Source organism: Triturus cristatus, chromosome 4_1 (assembly GCF_964204655.1).
Source record: "Triturus cristatus chromosome 4_1, aTriCri1.1, whole genome shotgun sequence".
Classification (NCBI taxonomy): Eukaryota; Metazoa; Chordata; class Amphibia; order Caudata; family Salamandridae; genus Triturus; species Triturus cristatus.
The window spans coordinates 490,755,703-490,776,112 of record NC_140585.1 but is presented as its reverse complement, the minus strand read 5'-3'; positions in this window follow the sequence as shown (position 1 = coordinate 490,776,112).

The window sequence follows — 20,410 nt, the reverse complement described above, 5'->3', positions numbered from 1 at the left end:
GACATCTTGTCAGTCCATTCCCACTCCCGGTGAGGTGAGCATGGTTCAGTGTGAGCTTGCTGGGCCATGTGGGGGGGAATGTCTGTGACTGCAACTCCCATCATGCTTTTGGCTACACCCCCCTTCCCAGCATGCCCATACTTCCTTCCTTTTGACTCTGCTTCCCTGTGAGGGAGTGTGACAGCAATGGCAAGATGGCTGACTGTGACGTCCTGGTGTTTGCTTGGCTACAAGTCCAAAGAGAGCCCCTGTGCTTCACACGGCAGAACCCAGTGCGGTGTGTCTTTGGGTGATATTTCACAAGAGTGTGAGTCAACGCATTATACCCGGTGAGTTGTGTGGAGTTTGTGTTGAGGGGTGTGTGTGTGTCTACACATCCTGGTAAGTATGGTCAGAGCTGTCAGTCCTCCTTCCCACCCGGCCAGACATCCCACCATGAAACGAGCTTCCATTGGAGGGCGTGCAAGTTGGCTTTTAGGATGTCAGGCAGTGGTGTCCTGCTTCTGATTTGCGCAAATGCCCTACCAGTGCCTTGTGCTCCCCACAGCAGGACCCAGTGTCAGCCATCTTGTCAGTCATTTTCCACTCCCTGTGATGTGGGCATGGTTCAGAGAGGTCTTGATGGGCCAATTGGGAGGGGGAGCTTTATCTGTGACTTCAAACCCCATCATGCTTTTGGATACACTCACTTCACCTGCATACCCACTATTCCTTCCTGTCAGTCAGCTGCACTGTGAGGTAGTGTGTTTGTGGTGGCAAACTGTCTGACAGTGTTTATTTGGCTTTGTGCCACTGCATTGCTCTATTTGCTGGTAGGTTTGTACATGTCATGACACAGTTAAAAGTCACTATGAGATGGCAGGTATTGTGTTTGTCTGACTAGCATACACATCTTTGGATGATTATCTATTGCTTACTGTAGCTTTGCTAACGGTGCATGGTTTCACTGTCCCCTTGCCACACAATATTGAGTATATTGGTAATGTACTCACCAGGCTCTGGTATGTCTGATAGACCATGGACGCTCTCTGGTGGGAGGATGTCCCGCACCGTCTCCTCCCAGGACCTGAAGTATACTGGTTTGGCAGGAGGGCCACCACCAGTGTGCTGACTCAAGGCGTGATCTTTCTCGATGAGTTTCTTGACCCTCCTGCTCACGTCATACCACCTGTTCTGGATATCATCCTTTGTGCGCAACATTGATGCTTGTGCGCTCACCTTGTCCATGATCCTCGCCCACATCTTTGTTTTCTGTGACATGGGGGTCCTTTGGACCAATGTACCAAACAAATGTGGCTCTACTCCGATGATCTCGTCTACCAGCATTTCTAACTCACTATCTGTGAACTTTGGATTCTTATTTGGGGGCATGGTGATGGGTGGTGGTGGTGAGTGATGTTTGTGTGAGGGTGCAAGTGAGGGTGGGTGAGTGTCAGTTTTGCTAGGTGTATGTGTGAGTGCTTTTGGTGAGATGCTAATGGTGTGAAAGTAGTGTGATGGGTGAGTCTTGAGTGTGTATGTGGTTGCTGTGTGATGGTGTTCTCTGCTGGCTGTTGTCTTGAATTTGCAAAGGATCATGGTAGTGATTGGTGTCTTTTATATAGGTGCAGTTGTGGGTGTGTCTTTGTTCCAAGTTTTTTTGGGGGATATTTATTTATTGACTTTGTCATTGCTTGTTTTGTCCTTTTTTTGTATTTTTTCCTTTGGGTTTTCTAGTCATGAAGGAGACGTTCTTCTGACCGAGACGGACGCTGATGTTGGCTCGTGCGGGCTTCTCCGGGTCTTTCACGCTGACTTTCTTCTGTTTTTCATACGCGTCGGTCACGGAGATCTCTATTGCTTCAGGTCCCTGTTTTCTGTGCGTGTCGGTCATGCGGCTTGGGCTCCGTGCGAGTCGGTCTGGTTTTACATGCATTGCATCGTACTGCGCGGATCAGACATCGCGGGTATGTGTCGGTCGGGTTCATCCTGGTGCGTGTCGGCGGTGTGAATCGCGTCCGTTTTCCGGGTGAATCACTTTTTTCCCTATGGCTCGTTCGTACAGCTTGTATTCCATACGTGTCGGTTGTAAATCACACGCGTTGCATCATACTGCACGGGTCGTACAGGGCCGGTCCGTGTCGGTCGGTCTCCGTTCCGGGTCTGTGTCGGTCGGTACGTTTTGCGGCCGGAATCGGCCCCTTAGTCAAAAAATTTCTATGATGCCGGATGGGTGAAAAAGAATAAACAGCTGTATTTTTGTGAAATGCTTGAAATCAAGGAACTTATTGTCTGATGCCTACAAAAAGTTGTCTTGGGCAACAGCAGGATCTTTAAAATCAAGTAATGCTGCCTTAGCTGCTTCTTTCTATAAACGATAGTCATTCAAATAAAGCACTCTTTTTTCCTTCGGAGGCTGTTTACCATTAGCAATAGTATTCGACATTTGCAAATAAAAAATCTATTGACCTTACATAGCTTCCTTAAGTGACGCTTACATATTTAGTTCCACGAGCGCCTTTTCAAAAGATGTATGGCAATGCCTGCTTACAGATGCTAAAAATGAGAGAAGAATAGGCTATTATTATTGAGTAGTGTCAAATGTCTAGTGTCGAAGAGTGTCTAATGCTGCAAGAAAAATGATTCCCTTCATTCTTTATATACTGTTAAAAAAAGTGTGTGTTTCTGCTTCTATTGAAAAATTAAGACAACTTTCTATGGGAAGCACTGGCTAGACCCATTCACTTGTGAACAGTCATCCATGTGCTGTTATAAGATGTGGCAAGACTTGTTGGAAGACCAAGGCTTTGCTAAAGCCTGGTAGCACCACCATCAAGTAACTGAGGATTATTCCCACTTCTTCATGACATATCATGGACACTCTTAGGGCATGAGAAGCTAACATGTGCAGGAGAGTAGGATCTGCTTCACATGGGTACCCCCACTTTCTGCTGGTGTTTCACTGTTTTTCGACCTTAGTCTGGCTGTGGCTCTGCTAATCAGGACCCCAGCCTAGCTGCTTCCTCTCTAAAATGGTTTCCATGTACATTAGGTACATATCTAATTGGATTCTGGAGTGCCTTATAAGCCCCTAGTATATGGTATACTATGTACCTAGGGCATAGGTACCTGAGAGGCCTACCAGGGGCTGAAGCATATATTATGCCACCCCTGGGAAGCACTCCAAAATGACACCACAGGTCTGCTACTGCAGCCTGGGTTAGGTGGTGCTTGCACCCCTTACAGTGGTATAGGCCACCTATATCACTACCATTGCACACACATATAAAACCTATGATTCACTCCTATGGCAGGCCTTAACAATCCTGAAGGCAGAGTGCTTGGTTTTTATGTGAGAGGGTGCTCCTGCATGAGCAGAGCCCCTCTGCAGCGATCGGAGTGTCTCCTCTGATGCTGTTTGTGGTGCAGCCTGACCATATACTCTTAAGTGCATTATCACCTCGGGGTAAATGCTAACTTTGGGATGGCTGCACGGAAACATGTCGTGTTTGGTGTCAAACGCTTTGGAATACTACCCCACCCACCAGTTCTGGTGGCGGGGGTAGCATTCCACCCTTCGAGAGGGAGAGACATGTTCACAATGGTCTAACCCGGTAGGACTTTCTACAGCCCTGGCATCACAAAATGGATGCATCTGCCACAGACACGGGTCTGGCCTCCTTCTGCTGACCAAAACTCTGGCAGGGGAGGCCTGGACAATAGGTTTCCTGTCCCAGGAAGGTGTAACCACCTCCCCAGACAGGCAGATGTGTATTGAGGCTGGGCGGGAGCACTCTCTGGTGCTTTGAAGTCCTGCACTGGGGGCACACTTGGTGTCCCTGTGCATAGTCCAGTTCAAACCGGTTGCAGGGGCTACCTGCCCCTGCTCTGGTGCAAAACTGGACAAAGGAAATGGGTGTAACCACCCCTCTTTCCAAACCCTCCCATAGGTGGGTCCCTAGAGTATGTCCAACCCCCAAACTTTGTATAAGTATGGGAACCCAGTTCTTGCGACTGTAAATTACCCTGGACAAAACTCTGCAATATATATCCTGGACCTTTAATGTTCTACTTTAACTAGAAGACTGAAGAAATCTCCCTTGGTGTCAAGGAGTGTCTCCCCTGCTAGGCTGGCACCAAAGAAGCAACTGACCGGTCTGCATCGCTGAAGCTCCCGCCAGGCGCCGAGGTCTTTGCATCGCCAGAGGTAGATTTCCAGACTTCCTCGAGGCTACCCTGAGTCCACAGCAAAGCTGAGGCCCGTGGCTATCGTGGGTGATGTGGAACCGTGACCCCTGGACACCATGAACTTTTACAGCAACATCATCTTTCTGGTCTTCTTCGAAGTGGTGTTTTGGGCTCCGAGTAGCCCCAGCCTTCAGCACCTCCTGCACTGAAGATTTCTGGCCTCCCCTCCACGAGTGACCCGTGGGCCAGTTTCCAGTGCGACCACTCGAGGCTCCTTCACGATCACTAGCCCATTAGCTAGTAGGTCCCCACAAAGGCAACTCCTCTTCTGATAGGGCTTCCTTGGTTGCTCCAGGTGTGCCCCAAATTACCCTCACTGGGTGAGTCCCACAGACCTTGCTGGTCTGCACCGACGGCCTTTCTCTGATTCCAAGTGACTTGCCGTTGCCAAGGCTTGTTGGGTCCAATCTGGTCGCCGACTCCGCAGCTCTCGACAGACTTTGTGGGACAGCTTGAATCCAGCTCCTTGTTGTCATCAGCACCTCCTGGACCTCGTGGCTGAGGAGTCAAGGCACCCATCAACTCACCTGAAGCACCCGACATCTGTGGGCATTGGTCCATCCTGCTCTTGGTCACTGGTATGTGACCCAGACTCTATCCCCTCTGCTTTCAGGTTTCTTCCATCCTAGATCCCGCTTGGATTGCTTCGGACACTTCTCCTCATCACGGCAGCAGCACTTCTTCGCCAGCTTCCATTGAAATCGACGACGCGACCCGACACCAAAAGACACCTATGCACCCGGCTTCCCTGGGTGAGGTAATACGAGTACTCCGGTGCTCCCGTGGGTGCTAGCCCTAGAACTTCTTAAGTCCAAAAGGGTTTGGTCATGACTCATTTCCGTGTCCCTAATCTTTAAATTTCCAACCGCAACATTGCCCATAGAAGCTAACAGGAACCCGCGGCTGTGTTCACACACTGCACACGGCCCCCGTGGGTCCCCTGTGTCACTACCTTGGGTGGTTCCTTGGGATCCCAGTGATTCTACAGGCTCTAGGCCTTGTGTCTAGTTCAGTCGTGGTTCTCTTACCACTTTATTGGTATATGGTTTGGTATGCCCCTAGGGCACAAACGTGTATTTGTGCTATTACTGTTGATTGCTAACTTGTAAATTAAGTACTTCGAACTCCAGCCTCATAAAGAGACTAGAGGGGTGTGTTTTATCTTAGATACATATATTTTAAATATATACCTGGTGTGGTTGTTCTTTCATTTGATCATTCAAGAGGTTATAGACTGGTAAAACAAGCTGCTTTACATTCCTTCAAGACTTAGCCTGAAGGCTGCTCTCCATAGCTACCACTAGGATAGCTTTCAATAAAGGTTGTCTTTGACCTATTCACCATAAGGGGTTGTTTGGACTGATACAGGGTGCCCACTATAACTAGTGGACAGCATATATCAGGCCAACTTCTCACATTGGTGTGCAGCTTGTGGGATTCCAGCTTGCTTTGTTTTACCAGATAATCTCAATTGAATTGATCAACTGAAAACCACTAAAGGTACCTTAGGTACATATAATATCAAGTTTGGTATACAGTACGTTCTACTGAACTTAGAGTTGTGTGTTAAGGGATAGCACACCTGTTAGAATCCGGGTTCTCTGGTTGGCACAGGTAGGTACTTGTGACAAGCAGGGAACCTTTCCTCTAGTCAGGGTAAGGGGTTACACTCCTAAAATAACCCCTGCTCACCCTCTTGGTAGCTTGGCGCGAGCAGACAAGGCTTATCTCAGAGCGTTATAGGTTAAGCATTTGTGAACACATACAGTAACCAAGTGACAACACCACAAATGGACATCACACAGGTTTTCTATTAAAAATAAGGATTCTTTATATAGAGTTACCACAAGACCATTAAACGACAAAAATACACAATACTGTTACTTTAGCTGGTAGAATTTTACTTAGTTCTCTTAAGTTCTTAAATGCGACACTTTAAGTCAATGTACCTTTTAGATGCAACACGCAGGGCAACGAAAGTGTTGCAACAATGTTGATGCGATGAAGTTTTTGGTGCAAAGAAATAAAGACGTGAAGATCTTCCAGATGCATTACGCTTCTCCGATGTTGCGAGAAGACTCGACTCGATGCGTCAGCTGCAGCAGCATCACCCTTTACGCGATGCGACGACAGCGGCCTTGGCAGCGGCACTCTTCTCCGACGTTTGCGAGACGCTTCCGCTCGATGCGATGTTGCAGCGGCGACACCCCATTACGCGATGCGACGACAGCAGCTCCGACGCTTCTCCGTGGATGCGAGGCGCTTTTCTTGATGCGGTGCAATACGACAGCTACGATGGCTGCGATGGAGACACGCTTCTTCCTCGATGTGAGACTCTTCTCTTGATGCGGTGCTATGCGTCAGCTACGATGGCTGCGATGGCGACACGCTTTTTCGGCGTTGCGAGACACTTCTTGGATGATGCGAGACGCTTCCGCTCGATGCGATGCTGCAGCGGCGACACACTTTACGAGATGCGACGACAGCAGCTCCGACGGCGGCACGCTTCTCTTTCTTGAGTCGCGCTTCCAGCTCCTTGCGATACGCAGTCCCTCAGAAGGCCCAACAACAGCAGCAGGCACTTCCAAAGAACTCTGGGGAGCTGGGGGGTGAAGTCTGTTGTTCCTGAGACTTCGCAGGAGGCAAGCTCTATTCCAAGCCCTTGGAGATCTTTTTAAGCACAAGTTGAAATAAAGTCTTTGTAGTCTTTCTCCTCTCCTTCAGCAGCAAGGCAACCACTGCAGGCCAATCCCCCAGGTCAGGGACAGTACTCCTCCTTACAGCTTTCCCAGTTCCTTCTCCTCAGGCAGAGGTTCTTCTTGTCAAGCAGGATCTAATTTCTTGGGAGCAGGGCCCCAATACTTATGCCCCTAATTCCTTTGTTCCTCAGGGGTAGAGGGGCCTTTGCCCAGCCCAAACCAGTTCCTGAGCACTTTGTTGACATGACTCTGACTTTCTATTCATGGTGCAGGGCGGAGACATCAGCCGCTCCACAGGAGGTGGAGCCAGCATTGTGGTGGCAGAGCACAGCCCTATTCAGAGTCCAGGTGCACTCCTCCCACCCATATGGATGTCAATCTCTCTATTCACCACCAGGCTACCTAGCCCTGCCCCTCTGGGTTCCCCCAGCCCTGTCACTCACACAAACCAGACAGGCAGATACACATCATAGCAGAGGCGGGCTGAAATGGTTAGGCAAGCAAATACCAACTTTCTAAAAGTGGTATTTGCAAACACAGAATATTAAAATAAACTTTACTAAAAGATGTATTTTATTATTCTTAGTTTAGACATACTAAACTCAATTTTCTACCATGTTCCCTGGGTCTGTTAGGATCATAAGATGTAACAATTCTAACAGCCCATTCTGGCCTATGGGAACAGGTAGCCTTGCAATAGTGAAAAACGAAAATGGCTGTAATTCACTATTAGGACATGCCACACACATCTGGGCTTGTCCTACCTTATGCTTACAATGCACCCTGCCCTTGGGCCTACCATAGGGGTGACTGATATGAAGTTAAGGGAAGGTTTAGGGACTGGCAAGTGGGTGCACTTGCCCAGTCAGCATGACAGTACCAGCCTGCATGCAGGTTCTGCAATGGCAGACCTTAGACACATTTTACTCGGCCGCTTCTGTGGGTGGCACAACCAGTGCTGCAAGCCCACCAGCAGCATTTGTATTTACAAGCCCTGGGCACTCCTGGTGCACTTTACTGGGGTCTGACAGTAAATCAAATAAGCCAATCATGGAATCCAACCAACATATACATTTTAGATAGGGAGCACTTGCACTGTGGCACTGGTTGGCAGTGGCACAGTGCTCTGAGGAGCTAACACCAGCAAAACACATGAGGCACAGCGACAAAAAGTGGAAGGGAGACTCACTCCAAGGTGCCAGGTCTAACAACACCCTTTCTACAACTCAAGAGAGTTTAGTAGGCCACACTAGTGTAGGTAGTGCAATACACCACACCGCATTAGTAATGTCTAATCAGCCAGGAACCAGTGGTTCCCTGCCAGAAGCCAGTGAGCTTCTCCCCTATAAATATGGGGATCTCTCCTTTGCACAGCTTAGGGCCTTATGTTCCATTAGGAAGCTAAAGACATGCAAAAGCCCAACCACCCAGCATCTCATAAAGATACTCAAGCTGGATGATATCTCAGGGTCTAGTGGGCCTGAAGGGGTAGGCAGAGTGGGTGGGGCAGCAGCTGAGGGTGGGTCTAGGGGTAGAAACTCCCCTGACCCCACCTCTACTGCTGACCAGACTGATGACAATGATCAGGATCTGGTGAACCCAGCTCCACTGCATAAGGATGAGGAGGATGACAACAATGCTCCCCTCTGTGTTCCTCCAGGAAGAGTTGGAAGTAGGGCTAGAAGGGATAGGTCTCCTCAAGGGGATCTGTCCAGTCTACCTCCTCTGTAGGGACCTCTGTTTCTTCTCACAGAGGGAGGGAAACCTCACAGGAGAGGAGAGAGAGACTGCTGAAGTATGGGCAAGATAAGTTCAACCTCAGAAAGTAGCAGATGGACCTAGATAGGGAAGCCCTAGAGCTCTACAGAGCTAGTAAAAAGGAGGGACTAGAGTCCCTTGGTGGGAGCAATTTCCCTAGAGATAGGGAGAGGTCTTATGACCATAGAAACCTAAGTAAGATTGTCCCTCCCTACCAGAGTGGGGATGACATCCACAAATGGATAACTGCCTTGGAGAGGGCCTGTAAAGTACAGAAGGTCCCTCAAGGTCAGGGGGCAGAAATCTTATGGCTCTCCTTTGCAGACAAAGGTAGAGATAAGCTTCTCGCTGTAAGAGAAGAGGATGCTGATTATAACAAGGTCTTGACAAGTGCACTGATAGATGGGTTTGGCCTAACCACTGAGCAATACAGGTTAAGGTTTAGAGATACCCAAAAAGCACAAAATCAAGACTGGGTTGACTTTGTTTACTGTGCTGCTAAGGCTCTGGAAGGTTGGTTACTGGGCAGTAAAGTGTGTGACTTCATAGGATTGTACAATCTGATAATGAGGGAGCAGATTCTTAATAACTGTCAAAATCAGCTGTTGCACCAGTACCTGGTAGACTCTGATCTGACCTCTCCCCAAGAATTGGGAAAGAAGGCAGACAAATGGGTCAGAACCAGGGTAAGGCAGAAGGTACAGAACCGAGGTGGTGAGCCAAAGAAGCAGGATTCTAAGAACTCTGACAAGGGTGGGGACAAGGGTAAAGACCAGAAGTCTTCCCAAGGGCCCCAACAATCTTCTTCTAATGGGGAGTCACAGTCAAACAAGGGAAAAGGCCAAAAGAAACCTTGGTGCAAAATCTGTAAACAGAAACCTTACTGGACCAGTGACTGCACCAAGTCCAAAGAATTTACTCCAGCCACCATTGCCCCTAAGGCAACTGTTCGCCCTAGTACAGCTACAATAGGTGGTGGCAATGTTCAGAATAAAGGTGTAGTAGGGTTGACCCTGGGTTCTGAGATGGACTCTGGCCTAGTCAGAGTTAAAACTCAGGATGTGCTTGTCTGTGATGGGGGCATGGATATGTCCCCCTTTGTGAGTCCCAGTAACCTGGGCAAATACAGACAACAGCCTTTGATAAATGGAGTAAAAGCTTGGGCATTCAGGGACACAGAAGCAAGTGTCACATGGTGACAAAAGATCTTGTGGATCCTGGGCAGATTATACTTGGTGAAATGTACCAAGTGACCAATGCTAGCAATGTCAGAACAGACCATTCTCTGGCAGTTGTTAACTTCTCCTGGAGAGGGGTAACTGGCCTTAAGAAGGTTGTGGTAAGTGCAGACCTACCAGTACAGTGCTTGCTTTGCAATGATCTAGAGACTTCAGCCTGGGCTGAAGTGGAGCTCAGGACACATGCAGAAATGTTAGGGATCCCTGCTCATGTCTTTGCTGTGACTAGGTCACAGGCCAAAATGTCTAAAGCTGGACAGACCCTGAATTCTGGAAGAATGGACCAGGTGCCTCACAAGAGGGGGAGCAGTAGGGTTAAGGCAGAGCCTTCCCACCTGACTCATAATGCTGATCAGTCTCCTCATGGAGATGATCTTGAGCCTAAAGAAGGAACAGTCCCAGAGGAGCTTGAACCTGACCAGGTTGAGTTCTTGGGGACAGGGGGCCCTTCCAGGTGTGATCTGAGCCAGGAGCAGAAAACCTGCCCCTCTCTTGAACCCCTCAGAAAGCAAGCTGCTAATGAGGCTGCTGGGAATGCTAGTGGCAACCATAAAGTTTATTGGGATGATGGACTCCTTTACTCAGAGAGTAGAGACCCCAAGCCTGGTGCATCCAGGAGGTTGGTTATACCTCTGAAGTTTAGGGGTTTCCTGTTGACACTAGCCCATGATATTCTCGTAGCAGGACACCTGGGCCAGAACAAGACTTGGGACAGATTGGCCCCACATGTCTGAAGACACTAACGAGTTTTGTCGCTCCTGTGTAACCTGCCAAGCCAGTGGCAAAGAAGGTGGCACTACAAAGGCCCCCCTGATACAACTACCTGTGGTGGGGGTTCCCTTTGAGAGGGTTGGGATTGACATTGTTGGTCCCATGGATCCTCAAACAGCATCTGGGCACAGATTTATACTGTGGTAGTGGATCATGCCACCAGGTACCCAGATGCAATTCCCCTAAGGACCACTACAGCACCTGTGGTGGCAAGAGCTCTCTTGAGTGTGTTCTCAAGAGTAGGCTTTCCTCAGGAGGTAGTATCTGACAGGGATGCAAACTTCATGTCTAGTTACTTGACTGCTATGTGGAAGGAGTGTGGAGTGAACTACAAGTTCACCACACCCTATCACCCACAATGCAATGGTTTAGTTGAAAGGTTCAACAAAACCTTAAAGGGCGTGATTAAAGGACTCCCAGAAAAGCTTAGGTGAATATGGGACATACTCTTGCCCTGCCTTTTATTTGCATACAGGGAGGTGCCTCAAAAGGGGGTAGGTTACAGCCCTTTTGAACTTTTGTTTGGCCACCCTGTCAGGGGTCCATTGTGTCTGGTTAAGGAAGGATGGGAGTTACCTCTCAAGCCCCCCAAATAGGACATAGTGGACTATGTACTTGGTCTCCGCTCCAGGATGGCTGAGTATATGAAAAAGGCAACCAAAAACCTTGAGGCTAGCCAGGAACTGCAAAAAGCCTGGCATGACCAAAAGGCTGTACTGACTGTTTACCAGCCAGAACAGAAAGTGTGGGTGTTGGAGCCCATGGCCTCAGCAGCCCTCCAGGACAAATGGAGTGGCTCCCATACAATTGTTGAACAGAAAGGGGAGGTTACCTACTTGGTAGACCTTGGAACCCCTAGGAGTCCCCACAGGGTACTTCATGTCAACAGACTTAAACCATATGTTGACAGGGCAGACATGGGCTTGCTCATGGCTACTGATGAAGGACAGGAGGAAGAGAGTGACCCACTCCCTGACCTGCTTTCACGGAACCCTGATGATGGGTCAGTTGATGGTGTAGCCTTGGCAGGTAGCCTCACTGCCCAGCAGCAAATTGACTGCAGAAAACTTCTCAGCCAGTTCAGACATATGTTTTCTCTGACTCCAAGTCAGACCACCTGGTGCACTCATGAAGTGGACACTGGGTACAGTCTGCCTGTGAAGAATAAGATCTACATGCAACCTGACCATGTCAAGGACTGTATAAGGACAGAAGTCCAAAAGATGTTGTATTTGGGATTGATTGAAACCTCAGTTAGCCCTTGGGCTAGTCCAGTAGTCCTGGTACCTAAACCTCACACCACAGATGGCAAGAGAGAAATGAGGTTTTGTGTAGACTACAGGAGTCTCAATGCAGTGACTAGGACTGATGCCCATCCCATCCCCAGGGCAGATGAGCTAATAGATACTTTGGCCTCAGCCAAGTTTCTAAGCACATTTGACCTGACAGCTAGCTACTGTCAGATCAGACTAGCTGATGCTGCAAAGCTAAAGACAGCATTTTCTACCCCTAGTGGCACTATCAGTTTGTGGTAATGCCCTTTGGTTTGAAGAATGCACCTGCCACTTTCCAAAGATTGGTGAATCAAGTTCTTACAGGCCTGGAAGACTATAGTGCAGAATATCTAGATGATATTGCTGTCTTTAGCTCCACCTGGGAGGATCACCTGGTCCACCTGAGGAATGTGTTGGAGGCCCTGCAAAAGGCAGGCCTAACTATCAAGGCTACTAAGTGCCAGATAGGGCAGAGTCAGGTTGTGTACCTGGGCCACCTTGTAGGTGGAGGCCAGGTTCAACCACTACAGAGCAAAATTCAGACCATAATGCTGGGGTTGCTCCCACTACCCAGACTCAGGTGAGAGCCTTCTTAGGCCTGACTGGGTACTATAGGAGATTTGTCAAGGGGTATGGATCAATAGTGACACCCCTGAATGACTTAACTTCTAAAAAAATGCCCAAAAAGGTTCAGTGGACAGCTAGCTGTCAAAAGGCATTTGATGACCTGAAGCAGGCCATGTGCACTGCTCCCATTCTGCAGAGTCCTGACTACTCCAAGAAGTTCATTGTCCAAACAGATGCATCTGAATTAGGGGTGGGGGCTGTACTGTCACAATTGAATGATGAAGGTCAAGATCAGCCAATAGCTTTCATAAGCAGAAGGCTGACCCCTAGAGGGAAACTTTGGTCAGCCATTGAGAGGGAGGCCTTTGCTGTGGTTTGGGCTCTGAAGAAGTTGAGGCCATACTTGTTTGGTACTCACTTCATTGTTCAGACAGACCATAAGCCCCTCTTATGGCTAAAACAAATGAAGGGTGAAAACCCCAAACTGCTTAGGTGGTCCATTTCCCTACAGGGGATGGACTTTACAGTGGAACATAGACCTGGGAGTAACCATGCCAATGCAGATGGACTCTCTAGGTATTTCCACTTAGAACATGAAGACTCGACTGGTCAAGGTTAGTTTAATGTCCCTGAGTTTTTTTTTAGGGGGGGGGGGTTGTGTAGGAGAGTAGGATCTGCTTCACATGGGTACCCCCACTTTTTGCTGGTGTTTCACTGTTTTTCTAACTTAGTCTGGCTGTGGCCCTGCTAATCAGGACCCCAGCCTAGCTGCTTCCTCTCTAAAATGGTTTCCATGTACATTAGGTACATATCTAATTGGATTCTGGAGTGCCTTATAATCCCCTTGTATATGGTGTACTATGTACCTAGGGCATAGGTACCTCAGAGGCCTACCAGGGGCTGAAGCATATATTATGCCACCCCTGGGAAGCACTCCAAAATGACACCACAGGTCTGCTACTGCAGCCTGGGTAAGGTGGTGCTTGTACCCCTTACAGTGGTATAGGCTACCTATATCACTACCATTGCACACACATATAAAACCTCTAAGTCACTCCTATGGCAGGCCTTAACAATCCTGAAGGCAGAGTGCTTGGTTTTTATGTGAGAGGGTGCCCCTGCATGAGCAGAGCCCCTCTGCAGCGTTTGGAGTATCTCCTCTGATGCTGTGTGTAGTGCAGCCTGACCATATACTCTTTAGTGCATTAAAACCTCGTGGTAAATTCTAACTTTGGGATGGCTGCACAGAAACATGTTGTGTTTGGTGTCAAACGCTTTGGAATGCTACCCCCCACCCCCCGCCAGTTCTGGCAGCGGGGGTAGCATTCCACCCTTCTAGATGTAGAGACATGTTCACACTGGTCTAACCCGGTAGGACTTTCTACAGCCCTGGCATCACAAAATGGATGCCTCTGCCAGAGACACAGGTCTGGCCTCCTGCTGCTGACCGAAACTCCGGCAGGGGAGGCCTGGACAATAGGTTTCCTGTCCCAGGGAGGTGTAACAACCTCCCCAGACAGGCAGATGTGTATTGGGGCTGGGTGGGAGCACTCCTGGTGCTTTGAAGTCCTGCACTGGGGGCACACTTGGTGTCCCTGTGCATAGTCCAGTTCAAACCGGTTGCAGGGGCTACCTGCCCCTGCTCGGGTGCGAAACTGGACAAAGGAAATGGGTGTAACCACCCCTCTTTCCAGACCCTCTCATAGGTGGGTCCCTAGAGTATGTCCAACCCCCAAACTTTGTAAAAGTATGGGAAACCAGTTCTTGCGACTTTAGATTACCCTGGACAAAACTCTGCAAAATATATCCTGGACCTTCGATGTTCTACTTTAAATAGAATACTGAAGAAATCTCCGTTGGGGTCAAGGAGTAACTCCCCTGCTTGGCAGGTACCAAGGAAGCAGCTGACCGGTCTGGATCGCTGAAGCTCCCGCCGGATGCCGAGGTGTTTGCATCACCAGAGGTGGATTTCCAGACTTCTCCGAGGCTGCCCTGAGTTCACAGCAAAACTGAGGCCCGTGGCTATCGTTGGTGACATGGAACCATGACCCCTCGACACCATGAACTTTTGCAGCAACATCATCTTCCTGGTCTTCTTTGAAGTGGTGCTTTGGGCTTCGAGTAGTCCCAGCCTTGAGCACCTCCTGCACTGAAGATTTCTGGCCTTCGCTCCACGAGTGACCCGTGGGTCAGTTTCCAGTGAGACCGCTCGAGGCCCCTTGGCGATCGCTAGCCCATTGGCTAGTAGGTCCCCATGAAGGCAACTCCTCTTCTGATAGGGCTTTCCTGGTTGTTCCAGATGTGCCCCGACTTACCCTCACTGGGTGAGTCCCACAGACCTAGCTGGTCTGCACTGACATCCTTTCTCTGATTCCAAGTGACTTGCCGTTGCTAAGGCTTGTTGGGTCCAATATGGTCGCCGACACCGCAGCTCTCGACAGACTTCGTGGGACAGCTCGAATGCAGCTCCTTGTCATCATTGGCGCCTCCTGGACCTCGTGGCTGAAGAGTCAAGACACCCGTCAACTCACCTGAAGCACCCGACATCTGTTGGCATTGGTCCATCCTGCTCTTGGTCACTGGTACGTAACCCAGACTCTGTCCCCTCTGCTTTCAGGTTCCTTCCATCCTAGATCCTGGCTTGGATCACTTAAGACACTTCTCCTCTTCACGGCAGCAGCACTTCTTTGCCAGCTTCCATTGAAATCGACGACACGACCCAACACCAAAAGACACCTATGCACCCGGCTTCCCTGGGTGAGGTAACACGAGTACTCTGGTGCTCCCGTGGGTGCTAGCCCTAGAACTTCCTAAGTCCAAAAGGGTTTGGTCATGACTCACTTCTAAGTGTCCCTAATCTTTATATTTCCAACCGCGACATTGCCCATAGAAGCTAACGAGAACCCGTGGCTGTGTTCACACACTGCACACGGCCCCCGTGGGTCCCCTGTGTCACTACCTTGGGTGGTTCCTTGGGGTCCCAGCAATTCTACAGGCTCTAGGCCTTGTGTCTAGTTCAGTCGTGGTTCTTATACCACTTTATTGGTATATGGTTTGGTATGCCCCTAGGGCCCAAATGTGTATTTGTGCTATTACTGTTGATTGCTAACTTGTAAATTAAGTACTTCGAACTCCAGCCTCATAAAGAGACTAGAGGGGTGTGCTTTAGCTTAAATACATATATTTTAAATATATACCTGGTGTGGTTGTCCTTTCATTTAATCATTCAAGAGGTTATAGACTGGTAAAACAAGCTGCTTTACATTCCTTCAAGACTAAGCCTGAAGGCTGCTCTCCATAGCTACCACTAGGATAGCTTTCAATAAAGGTTGTCTTTGACCTATTCACCATAAGGGGTTGTTTGGACTGATACAGGGTGCCCACTATAACTAGTGGACAGCCTATATCAGGCCAACTTCTCACAACATATAAACTAAAAGAGATGTTGTACACATGTATTTGACTGAAAACCTGTCTTAGCATAGTTGAAGCGTGACAACAGGGAGCTCGCATGCCTGATGAGATTGAGGGGCTTGGGCCTGATTAAGAGTGGCAAATTCCTCCTACACTGGATGGGCCAACCAAGAGCGAAACACCGCTGAAGCGCAGTGACCTCTTGGCCAACAAAGTCTCGAATTAGGGTCATGACCTGACCCAGTGGTCTGACTGGGAATTTTGGCAAAGCTTTGGAGATATCCATCTCGAGTACTGTTAGGTAGTGTGCCGCTTCCTGCTGTAGGATTCAAAAATGTTAATAAAAATTAGTGAAAAATAAATGGTGCCATCACTCAGGCAATCTTCCTTTATTTAGATCATTAAACAAAGTACAAAATACTGTGCTTTAATGAAAGCATTCTCTTGGACCCTGTGTAGTGGTTCCAAATTATCCAAGGAGATCCTTTAAATAGTGTCAGAAATCTGAGGACCAGATAGATGGCTTAAGGCCCAGCTTCCCCTCAACAAACCGAGAATAATTCCCGATTACTTTAGTGACAAGATTTTAATGACGTGCTCAATTACCAATGACACAGTCTCCTTACCTGACAACATTCCTAACTTTTTCCAGGTATCCACCTTTAATATCAGTATGACATTGTTTGCCGCTTTCACAGTAAAAAATATTAGTCCATCTAATCTATGGCCTTTTTGCAAAAGAAAAGAATAGGGGGCCAATTAGGAAGGCGGGCAGATTGCCCCCGGCGGGCCGGCGGTAGCCACCGCTAGCCCGGTGGGGGTGATCCGTCCCCCATCCTTGCGTGATTGACCCCCCGCCATATTAGTATGGCTGGGGGGTCCGCGGCGGACGGAAAGACCGTCCGCCGCTTTTCTGCCGGTCGACGAGTCGACCGGGCGGAAAAAGAGCACAATATGGTGGCGGTGTCTGCAAGACACCGCCACCATATCATGATGTTGGCAGAGATGTACCTTTCTATGGCGGCAACGCCTCCATGGAAAGGCATGTGGTTTCTGCTTTTGGGGGCCCATTGCAGGCCCCCAGAGTGTTGGTGGGGCTCTGGGTGCACATGGGGGTACCTATGATAGCCCCCTACATTGGTGTGGACAGGGTAACTGGCAATGCCCGGTGCCTGTCACCTTGTGCATGCCAATGCACAACGTGCATCCACAGCATTGTGGCGGGCGGTGCTGTGAACACCGCCTGCCACAATGTTGTGGATGGGGGATGCAACTGCCACGGTGGCCTCTAATGGCCACAGCGAGACCGCCGCACCTCTGGCGGATGGTCCCGTTCACCGTTACGTGCCTGCCATCGTAATAGGCCCCTAGGATTGCTCTCTGTTTATACTAGGTAGCCACATTTAGGGGCCGATTAGGATGGCGGGCGGACGAGGGACCGGCCGCCAGTGGTGCGGCGGTCCTGCACCTGCAATTAGGATGCCACCGCCACCGTGGCAGTGGCATCCTCTATTCCCAGCATTGTGGTGGGTGGTGCTCACAGCACCGCACGCCACAATGCTGGGAATGCACTGTGTGCATTGTCATGCACAAGGCGACAAGCACCATGCGGTGCCTGACACCTTGTCCATGACAATGTAGAGGGGTACCATAGGTACCCCCCATGTGCAACCCCCCACCCCCTCAATATTCTGGGGGCCCGCAACGGGCCCCCGACAGCAAAATCTGCATGCCTTTCCGTATGCTGCTTCCCGCACCCGTGCTAATATGGATGTCGGTGTCTAGCAGACACCGCCACCATATCTAGCCCTTTTCCGCCCAGTCGACTGGTAAAACCGGCGGATGGTCTTTCCGTCCGCCGGGGTGCCCCCCACCATACTAATATGGCTGGGGAAATGGGTTGCGGGCGGAGGGAAATGTAGGGCGGATCGCCACCGCTACATCATAATCAGCCCCTTAGTATCTAATAGTACTTTTTGTCATAAATGAGGTGGAGATTGAACCTCTTTATTGATTTATTCTTTAAAATGTAGAATCCGGGCTTCCCCAACATGCGTTTTGCGTTTCAATGTGAATGTGTTAAGAAGTTAAATTGGTACAGCGGTACTATGATGTATTACTGAATTATATTTTACAGCAAATGCCAATATGCTGAGATGTAGATAATTTCAGCTCTAATTGAAGGATTGAATGCATGGTCCTGAAGACGAGATTTTTGAACTGTGAAACATGTGCCAGCCAAGTGTGTATTCAACATTTTAAAGAATTTTCTTTCATCTGCCCCTCCTTTATGACCGAGAGAAGTCGCCCTCTTTTAGTCCCAAAGACAAATGTCCAATCAAATGTCTTCATCAGACCTACGAAGATTTTGTTACCACCCTTTTCAGCTGTTAGTCACTAAAGGAATTTTCCCTGACCTTTGGATAGCTGCCTTAGTGAAGCCTTTGTCTTCACTCAAGCTTGTATGACCCCCCACACAGTTTTTTAAAACAAATAATTTTAAATTAAATGTTTTTCTTTGTTGGGGGTTCCCCCCAAAACTTCCGCTTTTTTTGTAATTACCCTTACCACCCTGTACCCCTGCCCATCTCTAAACCCTAAAAATACCCTTAATACCCCATACCGCTACCCCCCCTTAAACTCTACAAATATCATTAGCACCATATACCCTTACCCTCCCCTAAACCCTGAGAAAACCCTTACCACCATATATCCTTACCCACCCCTAAATCATAAAATACAGTTACCACCCAGTACCCTTACCGGCTCAAAACCCTACAAATACCCTTACCACCCTATACCCTTACCCATACGAAACCCTTAGAATATCCTATACCCTTATCCACCCCTGAACCCTAAAAAACCCTTACCACCAGCCACCCTATAAACCTTAAATATACCCTTTACACCCTATTCCCTTACCCACTCCTACAAATACCCTTAAGCACTGTATATCCTTTGCCATCATCAACCCGATAAAATACCCTTGCCACCATATACCTTCTCCCACTCCCAAACCTTAAAAATGCCCTTACCACCCTATACACTTACCCACCCTAATCCCTAAAAAGACCCTTACCACCCTGTATTCTCACCTACTTCTAATCCCTGAAAATTCCTTTACCACCATATACCCTTATCCACCCCTTAACCCTAAATTGTAAAGGCTGTCTCCCTCTCTCAATACACCTGTATTAAACATATTTTGCCCCATTTTCTTTCTATCCTAGTTAGGTAATCTTTTGGAAAAGCTGTCGTTAGCACAACCACAGAGCGCTGCAAAAGCAAATGCCATGTTCAATGGGCATCAAGCTGGGTTTAGACCATAGCATAGCACTGAACTTGTGGTTCTATCTGCACTGAACAAGTTGAGGAGGCTTATAGACATTGGCAGTTGTCTGTAGATTTCACCACCACCAATGACAACATCCTGTGCATATGCCCTGCTAGAAGAGTACACATATATAATCCCTGCTTACAGATGCAGTGAAGAGTCATTTTTAAGTCCATTACAATTGTGCACAAAGTTATCCCACAGACTCCCTTGCATTGCTGGCCTCTAGGTTTTTACCTCACCAGACCTTGCACTTTGAAATTCCTTGCCTCTATCCCTTTGATAAGAACAAAGGGGCACATGCATCAAGCCTTTTTCTGTTCGCAAATGGGCCGATTCTCAGAATCTGCCCGTTTGTGGATGGAAACAGGCCTTTTCCAATGCATGTAGGTTTTGTCATTCGCAATTTAGGTAATCACTATTTTTTGCGATTACCTAAATTGAGAATGCATTTAAGGAATCGCAATTTGCGATTCCCTAATGCAGATGCATGTAGCCTTTCCTAAATGCATACTGTGCATTTAGGAAACACTAATTACCATCAACTTCAAGTTGATGGTAATATGTGTATGCTTTAAAAAATTAACAAAAATACATTTTCCAAAGTGCCATGTAGCGTACAAATGTTCACACTTACCTTTTTTTGTGGAGTGCTTCAGGGGGGCCTTATGCCCCGGGTACCCTTGGATTTGTATTCGCTATGTGCGATTACCAGTGGTAATCGCAATTAGCGAATGCAATGCCATTCATTCCTATGGGCAGGTAGGCCCATAGGAATGAATGGAGTCACATTAGCTAATAGCGATTCACAATTTCCGAATCACTATTAGCTAATGTAAAGGAATCGCAATTTTTTGGGCGATTCCTACATGCATTGGCATTTGCGATTATCAAATCGTGATTGCTTAATAATTGCTATTTAGTAATTTGGCAAATTTTAACTTTGATGCATGTGCCCCAAAAACTTCTTCACCTTAGATAATTTCTAAAAACCTGACTTTTTAACTTATAATCTTTAGTTTCATGTCACCAGTTAGAGCAGGAATGTCCCTTGCATGCTATAAAGGTGTAATCCCTCCCCCCAGCTACGCAGGCAATCGCCAGAGACCCTCGCGCCATTCCCTACCC